The sequence below is a fragment of the Ursus arctos genome, unplaced genomic scaffold (assembly GCF_023065955.2).
Source record: "Ursus arctos isolate Adak ecotype North America unplaced genomic scaffold, UrsArc2.0 scaffold_18, whole genome shotgun sequence".
In the NCBI taxonomy this organism is placed as follows: domain Eukaryota; kingdom Metazoa; phylum Chordata; class Mammalia; order Carnivora; family Ursidae; genus Ursus; species Ursus arctos.
Genome location: NW_026622852.1, coordinates 54450178 through 54460067, shown reverse-complemented (window position 1 = coordinate 54460067; position 9890 = coordinate 54450178). Strand labels below are relative to the sequence as shown.

The window sequence follows — 9890 nt, the reverse complement described above, 5'->3', positions numbered from 1 at the left end:
CTAACTCTCCCGGAGGCAGGAGACCGCGGGGATGGTGGGGGTATGGCTGGGGTCCCCCTCCCGATCAGACAGGACACCGATGACAAAGGCCTTCCTTGTTCTCCTTCAGAGTCTATTCTAGAGTCTCGTAGGGCCGTATTGAATTCCTGTCTCTGGGAAGGTGGAAGAGGACAGGAACATTCTGGAATGAAGACTGGGGACGCCCAGAGTGAGGCAGGAAGAACAATTCAGCGAGGAAAACTCCAGCTGCCAGGCAAATGCCCCCTGGTCCCAGCCTGGCCCAGAGAACTGCATGCAGCAACTCCCTTAACCCTTTCGAGGCAGAGGCAGAAGACATTTTTTTTAAATGAAGATTTTATTTATTTGAGAGAGAGTGAGAGAGATCACAGAGGGAGAGGCAGAGGGAGAAGCAGGCTCGCTGCTCAGCTGGGAGCTGACGCAGGGCTCGATCCCAGGACCCTGAGATCATGACCTGAGCCGAAGGCAGACGCTTCACCCACTGAGCCACCCAGATGCCACGGCAGGTGACATTTTTTAATTGAAATTTTTATTGAGCTAATTGTAGATCGAGATGCCATTGTGAGAAATAATGCTGAGAGCCCAGGTAGTGCCCTGGCTCTGGTTCCCCCAACAAGAAGGTCTAGCAAAGCCACAGGGCAGTATCAGAGCTGGGGCCGGCGCAGGACAACCCACCCCGCTCCCTCGGGCTTCTATCCCTCCCCTTGAGCACGTGCCCTGAGTTCTGTACAGTTTTGTCACGGGGTTGTGTGTTCTCCAGCCCCATCAGGACACAGAACATTTCCATCACCACAAGGGTCTCTGCTTGTTTTTCCTCTATAACCACACCCCATTTCATCCCCATCCAGCCGTCCCAAATCCCCGACAATGTCTAATCGGTCCTATGTTGCTAAAATGTGGCAATTTCAAAAATGTTATCTAAACAGAATTGCAGAGTGTGTAACCTTTGGGGACGGGCTTTTCTCCTAGGCAGATGCCGCTTTTGGAGCCGGCTCCCGTCCGCATGAGCTTCCAGCCCCGGGGGCTAGGTCTTGTTATTCCCATTGTACAGCTGAGCAAACTGAGCCCTTAAAAGGCCAGAGCCAGTGCTCTTGATGGCTGCAGAAGGGGAGCAGAGCACGGGGAGGTGGGCTGCAGGTTGGGGATGCAATGCCTGCCCCCCTAGATGACAGACCCCGCTGTCAGGCAGCCTGGCCCTCCCCCACCCTGCCCTGTGTGGGGGTCCTCCTCTGTCCCCCCAGGCCCTCCCCGGGGCTGCCTCTTCCCTCCACAGAAAGGCGGTGACTGGGGCTGCTGGATCGCAATCCAGTCCGCTGACTTGAGGCCCAGCTTGGCCCCTGAGAAGTTGTGGGACTCAAGCGGTCATCCCATCCTCCGAACCTCAGGTCCCCCCTCGGTGAGCCACGGGGAGGGGCAGGATCGCACCCGGCAAACCCGCGAAGATGCAATGAGGCGACGTGTGAGGAGCAGTCAGCAAAGTGCCAGGCGCAGAGTGAGCCCCCAGCGCACGGCGCAGAGAGCCGCCCGCGGCCCCATTTGGCAATGAATTATGTATGGCCTTCTGGCAGCCCTGCTCGCTGGGGCTGGCGTTCTCCAAGCTTCTCCTGGGCCTCTTTCTCCAGTGAGGGGCACAGGCTCCCCCAGGTGGGCGGGTGGCGTTCTTTGTCTCTCCTGCAGTGACCTAGCCCGTTCCTGGTGCCCGGTTCCCCAGGATGCCCATTTCACAGGCTGGAGAACCAAGGTCTGGGATCAGCTCAGAACATCATAATAATAATAGAAACAGCAGCAGCACTAGGAACGTCAGCAATGGTGATGGTACCAGCCGGGCTTCATGCAGCCTTTCTGATGTGCTGGGCACGTGAAGAGCCTGGGAGGGCCCGCCTGTGTGGGGACTGTCCTAGGTGCTGGGGGCGTAGCAGGCGACAGAACAGAGTCCTGCCCTCGAGGAGCTCAGACTCCACTGAGGGAGCGAGGGAGCGCAGGCAATTGATAAACGAGTTATTCGTTACGTTCTATGTCAGGTGGGAGGCCTGAGACAGAAGAGGACAGAGAGCGACAGGGGGCAGGGAGGGGGGAGGAGACGGGCACGACCAGGGTGAGGCTCGCTGAGGAGTTTGTAGCATTGGAGCAGAGCCCGCCCGCAAGTGAGAAAGCCATCCTGGGTAGGAATATTCTGGAAAGGAGCAGCGAGGGCAAAGGGCGGGGGCAGGACATGCACCTGTGTCCGCGGTATCCTGGGAGCATCGGATTCTCAGGACTGCCCTGGGCGCGGGGCACCAGGGCCCCAGCGGCGAGACGAGGAACTGGGATTTAGCGAGCCGTCATCATCTCTGTTCGTGAGCTCTGCTGCACATATATTAATGTGTCTGATTACAGGGGTGGCCCCGCACCTTGTTCGGGAGGGCGGGGGTGGTGTTAGGAAATAGGCGGTATACGTGTCAGAGCATCTTTCTACAACTGGAAAAATTCTGAGTTCTCGAATCATCTGCCCAGGGATTGGGGGTCAGGGATGACAGGCCGGTGCGATCCAGGTCTTCACTATCAGCTGCTTTCTGTCACCTGCTGATCCTCTCTTCCTCCCCCACCGGCCCGGGGCTCCCAGCCTCAGACAACAGTGCCCAGCACTGCGCCGTCCAGTCTATGCCGCGTCCGCTTGCCCCCAGCTCCCTCTTAGGCCCCTGCTGCGCATTGCGAGTCAAGTCTGGAGAAGCCACGACCCAGGCCTGTGGCCGCGTGGCTCTGAGGCAGACCCAGAAGTGGCAGGTGCCAAGCTCCTCAAGGGATCTGCCAGCGTCAGGCCCCCCGTGGCCACGAGAGGTGTTCAGGTGCGGACTTGGGCCATCTGACATTTTCATCGATGGCCTGGATGAGGAATGAATGGCCAGCATCCTCGTTCCATCTCCAGCTGGGGCGGGGGGGGGGGGGGGCGTGAGGCGGCCCTTGGGGAGGACCTAGGTGAGGAATCAAAATGACTCCACAGCCGGGAGGAGGGGCTGAGGGGAGGGCAGATCTGCCGGGGAAGGGGAAGGAAAACCCACTCAGCAGTGGCCTCCTCCCAGCCTCCCTGCCTCCAGGTTTGCCCTTCTGAGCCACCCTTCAAAGGTTCCCGATTAATCTTCCCAATGAATCCTCTTCCTGAGCCACCAAAGCTTTGCGGCTCCCTAGCTTGCTTCTTTCTGAAGGCCATTCAGTCCATGGCCCCATTGCCCCTGGGAGCACACCAGGCCACCCTCGCCTCCAGGCCCTTGTCCACACTGCTTCCCGCGTCTGGAATGGCATTGAAAAAAATGTAGCTGAGTCCCTGACATCAGAGGAAGCCATCTTTGTATAATGGGTGGGGCCTCTCCAATCCACCCAGCCTGCCCCCTCCCTACAACACCCCCCTGATAATCACAGCCCTGCTGGCCTGCCTTGGGATAAGTGCCAGCTCCCAGCTGGCCTGGCCATCAAGGCCCCTCCTATCAGCGGGGCTCCAGCCTCGTGGCTCCCCCCCACCTCCCTCCCTGGCCCCCCACTCCTGTTCAGCCTGGCAAAGCCACTCAGGGTTCCCGGGTCCTCTGAGATTACCCTGTGTTTCTCGCACTTTGGGACCTTCTTATGTGTGATTCTCTCTCCCAGGAACACCTCTCCCTCCCTTCTAGGCCTAACTCTTATTCATCCTCGGAGCAGTGTTGATTCTACCTCCTCCAGGAAGCCTTCTTGGATTTAGGGCCCCTCCCCTCGACTCCCAGAGGCCCCGTGGCCCTTGAGCATCATCATAATTCCCACTCCGGACGGAAACTGGCTGATTTGCCAGGCTCCTCTAGGCCATAGTCTGGTGATGACAGAGCCCCACCTTGGCCTCTGTCTGCCCCAGCCCGGCCAGGGCTGTGAGCCCAGGAGGTGCTGGGAAAGCCCAGAGGGAAGAAGTGGGAAATGGCCCAGAAACTTCTACTTCGTGTCACGTTTTTTATGTGCAGTGCGACGGCCATGGAGAGGTTCTGGATTACTAGGCCTCTCTGACATGACGTTAGGTCACCATCTGGCCACAGCCAGCAGTCCTCAGCCAAGCTCTTTTAGTCTGTACAATGGACATAAGCCTGGGTCCTATCTAACAGTGTTGCGAGGCTAAAGGAACTAATACGCGTAAAGTCCTGATCACAGCCTCAGGTATTCAGTAAGCATTTAATGTTGGTACCATTGGTAATTACTGGGGCCGGAGCCAGCTTCTGCGGCTTCCGATCTGGGCTCCTCCACTTGCTGGCTCTGCGATCCTGGGCAAGTTACTTAGCCTCCCTGGGTCTCAGTTTCCTCATCTGTAAAATGGGACAAATCATAGGCTCACTTCTCCTTTCTCTCTCTCTCTCTCTCTCTCTCTCTCGCATAGTGAGATTAAATAAATTTTGGGCGGTTACGTAAGTGAACGTTTGTACAGAGTTTGCACAGGGGTTGGAGCACGGAAAGGGCCGAGCAAACACTGAATGTTATTATTACGGTCTCGACACCCCGAGGGCCCCAATCCTGACACCCGTGAGGAAACTCTAGCTCCTGGGAAAATCTTGCTGAGCTGCTGAGCTGACCTGGGGTGGGAACAGACCTTAGAACTTGTGAAATGTGACTTCCCACTCCCCACACCTCCTGAAACCACTCCCTCCGTGTCTGGTGGTCAGAGGCGCCAAGAAGTTCTTCCTTGTACCTATCCTAAATCCCTCCTAGGCTGATTCCTCTGGGTTCCCATCCAGGCCCGGATGGAGAGATGAGGATAGGAGCGGGATGGATCCCAGAGCTGCCCTGCTCAGCCCCATGTCCAGCAAAGCCAGCCGCCTCCTGCTCCCGGGGCGGGGCGGAGGGGGGGGGGCCGCCAGCCACCTCCAAGGTCTCCCAGCCAGAGCCAAAATGCGAAACCACTTTTGTCCCCTGGATTTCAGGCCTTGGAGAAGGTTGGGGGTGAGTGTGTGCCCGCCCAAGGGTGGGATGGGGAGAGGGAGCCGGGAAGGTCTGAGCAGGAGGGAGGCAGGACGGGGGGGGGGGGGGGGGTGGGTGGGGGGCAGCCAGAGAGGGGAAGGGGTGTGGGAAACGGAGGGCGTGGAGCAGGGCCGCAGGGCTGGGAAAGGGAGCCTCGGGGAGGCCGGGGAGGCGCGGGAGAGGGAGGCCTCATACCAGACACTGTCTAGACGCAGCAATTATTGTCAGCTCGGAACACCCAGGCTCTGCCGGCTCAGCTGAAAGGGAGCTTAACAAAGAGCCAGGAGAGGAAGAAAGCGGGGAGAAAAGCGCCCGCGGAGCCGGCTCCTCGCCTGTCGGGCTCTTTCTCTGCCCGGCTACCCTCCTCTGTGCTCCACCACCGAGAAACTCAGCTCAGAGACGCCCGATGGGGACGCGGCTCCTCCTGGGCCCAGGGGGCCAGCCCAGGGTCACTGTGTGGGTTTTGGGGGACGGAACGACGGTGCCCTGGATGGGGGGGGAGGCATTTTGGACTTGTTCATTTGGAGGGCAGTGGCAGTGGGAACGAAATTCCAGGGGAGAAAGCGCGCACAGAAAGCGAACCCATGTTCCCCCACTTTCCTGCTGTGCAGCGCTGGACCCGGTCCGCATGTCTCTGAGCCTTGGTGTTCTCGTTTGCAAAAGAGGAGTCAGACCACAGCCTGGCCGGTGCTGAGAGGGTGGCGAGTCTAACTGTCGCACTTGGGAGGGCTGCAGCCCCTGCCCCTCATTTACACTGACCGTGAGTGACCTGGGACGCCTCTATGCTAAGAGCCTGACCTCCGTTGCTTCTCTGCCACTGTCATTATTATCCCCATTTTGCAGATATAAACACTGAGGCACACAGAGGCCAGAGCCACTTGCCAGAGCTCACAGCCAATCAGCAATGGGTTTGGATTCAGGTCTGTCCCTTCATCCTCATCATGACCTTATGACGGGCCCCCAACCTAGGGAGGGGGAACTAATGGTAGGTGGCAGGACTGATGGGAAGGCCACAGACCATGTGACCGAGGGTGTGCAGGGAGGGTCAGAGCTGCAGGTGGCCAAGCTCTGCCCCCAGCTGCTGCCTGGAATCGGGCTTCGGCTAAGCCAGTCTCCCCACAGGCTGAGCAGACTCTCCCATCCCGGGAGAGGACAGACAGGGACCCGAGTGGGAAGTGGGTGCAGGAGATTCCGTGATGCCACAGCGAGGCCTCCTTGGCCTACAGTCATGCCCTTCAGCCGATAGCCCCCTCTCCTGCTCCTGGGGGAGGACCTCCGAGGCTGGTCCTGGGTTCTAGAGTAACGAGGGGTGGAGGGGGCGGTGCTGGATTTCCAGCAAGGCGGGGGGGGGGGGGGGGGCTCCTCCATCATCCCCTGGTCCTGGAGGGATTGGATGTGTCCCCTGGGTCTTGCCTCAAGCGGAGGGCAGGCCACTCAGTGCAAGGGACACACATTCACACGCTCACGTCTGCAGGCAGCCCCAGAGCTGGACCTGGCAAGCTCCAGTCATACACAACCCCCCCCCCACCCGCCAGCCTCAGGGCGCAGGCACCCCAGTGAGCTTTGCAGATCTGGAGTCCTCACTCTGTTCTATGGAACTCTCCCCAAACATCTGGCTGCCTCCAGGACAAGGGTCACACTGATCCTCGCTGATGCTCAGGTCTGTGCCCCGGGAACGCATCCACACCCCCTCCACCAGTCACTCTTCACCTAGTTAGCCTCTCCTGGTCCTCAGGGAGCCCTCCTCCCCCCCCCCCCAGATCGGGCCCCTGGGAGCAGTCCTCCTGACCCCTTGACCCGCTGGCCTGGTCCCCTCCCAGCCCACTGCCCTCTTGTTATTTAATGCGTTATTCGTAATGGTTTGACAGCCTCTGCTTCCCCTGCAGGACTGTGGGCCTTGTGTGGGCCCAGCTGCATCTGTCTTGTCATTGTGTCCCAGCATCTTCCCTGAGGCCCCTCCCTGGGCTTGCTTTTCAGCCTGGCTCCAGCCCAAGGCTGGAGAAAAGGAGCCCTAGGTGCCTTCTGCCCTCTCCTCCAGAAACCTCTCCCTTGGGGGGCCACGGGGTTTTCAGGGCAGCCCTCCTGCCCCCTCCCCCAGTGGGCACTGCACAGGCAAGGACTTGTCCCTGTGATGCTGTCAGCTGGACGGCACCCTAGGGCAGGGCTGCAGCTGCTTCGGGCCCCCCACTCTCCCAGCCTGGTGCCCTGCAGAGCCCCGGGTTGGTGATACGCCACAGGGCACTGCTCTCACCTATGGGAAGGCCAGGATGGGCAGCCTGGGGTGGCTCCAGCAGGAGAGCCCCGCAGAGCCCTGGGGGGCAGGGAGAACAGCTGGAGGGGTGCAGGGAGGGGCCGAGGAGGGTGGCAGTGCCCCCTCCACATCCATTCCCCTCCCAGAGACCCCTGCCAACTGGCCTCCCCACTGGACTGGCCCTGCCTCTCCTTCCCCTCCCTTCCATTACCCCCTGCCAGCCCCTCCCCGCCCCTCCCCTCCACTGCCCTCTCTTCTGCTCTCATCCTCTCCCCTCCCCTTTCCCCATTCCCCTTCCCCATTCTCTCCTCTCCTCTCCTCTGCAATCCTCTCTTTTTTCTGAGTCCTTCTCCCTCGCCTCCTTCCTTTCTTCTTCCTGGGTTAAAAATAATCAACTTTCTGGGAAGCAGCAGCCCCTGCTGAGCCGCCCTCCCCACACTTGGGAGCCCCTGAGAATAGCTTTCCGCGGTTCTCAACTCCAGCCCCTCCTCTCCCCCACGGCCCCCTCCCCGCGAGCTGACTAATAAGCCCGGCCGCGGCTGCAGTGCCAGCTCGGCTAGAAAGGCTTTAACCGCTTCGTGCCCGGACGGCGGATGGCGAACGGCGCGCAGCCGGGGAAGGAGCCCGGGTCGCGGGCAGCCCGGGAGGCGGGCGGGGCAGCGTCCAAGCCCTAGGCTCTGAGCAGCACGTAGCAGGCGCTCAATTAATATTGAACTTTGACCTCTGACTATGAAACCAAGTCCAGCTGCTTATGCCGCTAACTCGGGGCTTGGTCGCAGCGAAGGGACATGGGGGACGGGGTGGGGGGGTGGGGGGGTGGTGGAGAGGGTGTCAGGCGCAGATACCCAAGGGAGAGGGAGGAGCTGATGGGCCCACGTGGAGGGTGTGACTGGGCAGGCGAGGCTCCCTCCGCTTGGCCCCGGGGCTCCTTGCGCCGCCGGCTAACGCCTGGTGGGAGGGGCTGAAAACTGTCCTGGGATCCGAGGACATCCACCTCTAGTCTAGCCTTTAGCGATCACCGGCTCCCATCTTGCAAAACGGGAAACTGAGGCTCGGAAGAGGCAAGACATTTCCGGGTTCCTGCCAAAGACCTTCAGGGACCCAGGGACCCAGGGACCCAGGATCCCCCGCACACACCCCCAGACCCTCAGCTCCAGCACAGGGGTTAACGCGGGTGTAAGGCTGCGGAGGGGACATCAGGGTCAAAGGTGAGGGGTAGGTGGGGAGAGAAGGCACGTGAGCGAGGCGAGGTCCCCGCCGGCCCCGCCCACTCCTCGCGGTCCCGGCATTACCTCATCGCGGCGCGCGCCCATTGGCTGGTTCCCCCGGAGGCCGGCCCAATGCGGCGGAGCCCGTTAACCCCTCCCGCCCCGCGGGCCAGGCCCCCGCCCTGCCATCGGTCTTCGCGGCCCCACGCGGCCTTCCGGCGCCCAAGGGCCACGGAGAGCGGGGAAAGGCAACGTGGGGGCAGGCCCGGGCCGGAGGGCTCCGTGAGTAGAGCGCGGGTCGGACAGCCTGGCGGGGGCCCCTGTCCCGCTACAGGCCGTGTAACCTTGGGCAACCGGCCTCACCTCGCTGAACTCCTCGGCTTGTTTGCTCAGCTGTAAAAAGAAGTGAATGATGTAACTCCCGCCCTTCCTAATTCCTTCCCCGAGTACTTGCCAAATGCTGGGCACACGTGGGCTCTGCGTTCCACATTGCGTCCTCGCGGCAAGAGGTACGGTTCTGATGATGGGCTTTCAGAAGTGGAAACCAGCTCAGAGCAGCGAAGCCGCCTCCCAAGGTCACACAGCAAGAAAGTCACAGAGCTGGGATTTGACCTCAAGGCTGTGTGTGTTCTGAGCTAGACGCCTACCCTCTGCAAGCTACTGCTTCTGCTGGGAGGGGCTGCTTCTAGGAGCTCCCGGTCCTGCAGGAGGGTGGGGACTCACGCCCTAGCCAGTTGGACCACCACCTACCCTGTGACCAAAAACACCAGCCCCCAACTGGAAAGCCAGGGCCTCCAGGGAGGGAAGGCTTCCTGGAGGAGGAAGGGCTGGAGGTGAACTTTCAAAGGGCGATGCAGACAAAGGCAGAAGGACTGGATGGAGCACAGTGGGGTCAGGATGCAGGTAAGGAAGCCGGGAGGATCCCCAGGAGTCAACCTGCTGGTCAAGGTCAGCCACTGGATGCCTGCGCAGGGCCCAGGGAGGCTGTTCCTTCTGGGCAATGCTACGGGGCAGGAGTACCAGTGGAGGCCCACGTACCTCAGGTCTAAGTACTTTTAAGTTATAAATCAAGCTAATAAACCGCTAAATAAAATATGTTCCGTCCTCCTTCCTTGAAAATACACCTTCCTAAGGACAAATACACCTGGAAGGCTGGGTTTGCATTCAGAAGTCTCAGACTCCTGGGGTCCATGCTAGAAGTAACAGCATGGGGACAGAGCCCTGGCCAGCAGCTGCCCACTGGGCCCGCCTTTCCTTTCAGCATCCCCCCCCCACCCAGGCTCTTGTCCTTTTCCATCAGGGGCTTTGTCTGTTCAGGCATGGACACACCAGCCTGTGTGCATAAATTCTGCCCACACCCCCTGCAAACAGCCACCTCTTGGCCACTCCTAGAGCTCAGGGGTGTCCAAATGGCCAGCTCAGACCATCCTCAGGGAGATGGACCCAGGAAGTAGGCTGGGGGTCACTGA

At 60.3% G+C, this 9890-nt stretch overlaps 1 long non-coding RNA gene across 1 annotated transcript; it reads right to left on the bottom strand.

The window, feature by feature from the left end:
* Positions 1-336: 336 nt before the first annotated feature.
* LOC130543994 (uncharacterized) lies at positions 337-4362 on the bottom strand. Its single transcript, XR_008959833.1, has 2 exons — positions 4196-4362; positions 337-3285 (listed from the first exon to the last, which is right to left on the bottom strand). It is a non-coding gene; the product is annotated as an uncharacterized LOC130543994 (long non-coding RNA).
* Positions 4363-9890: the final 5528 nt, after the last annotated feature.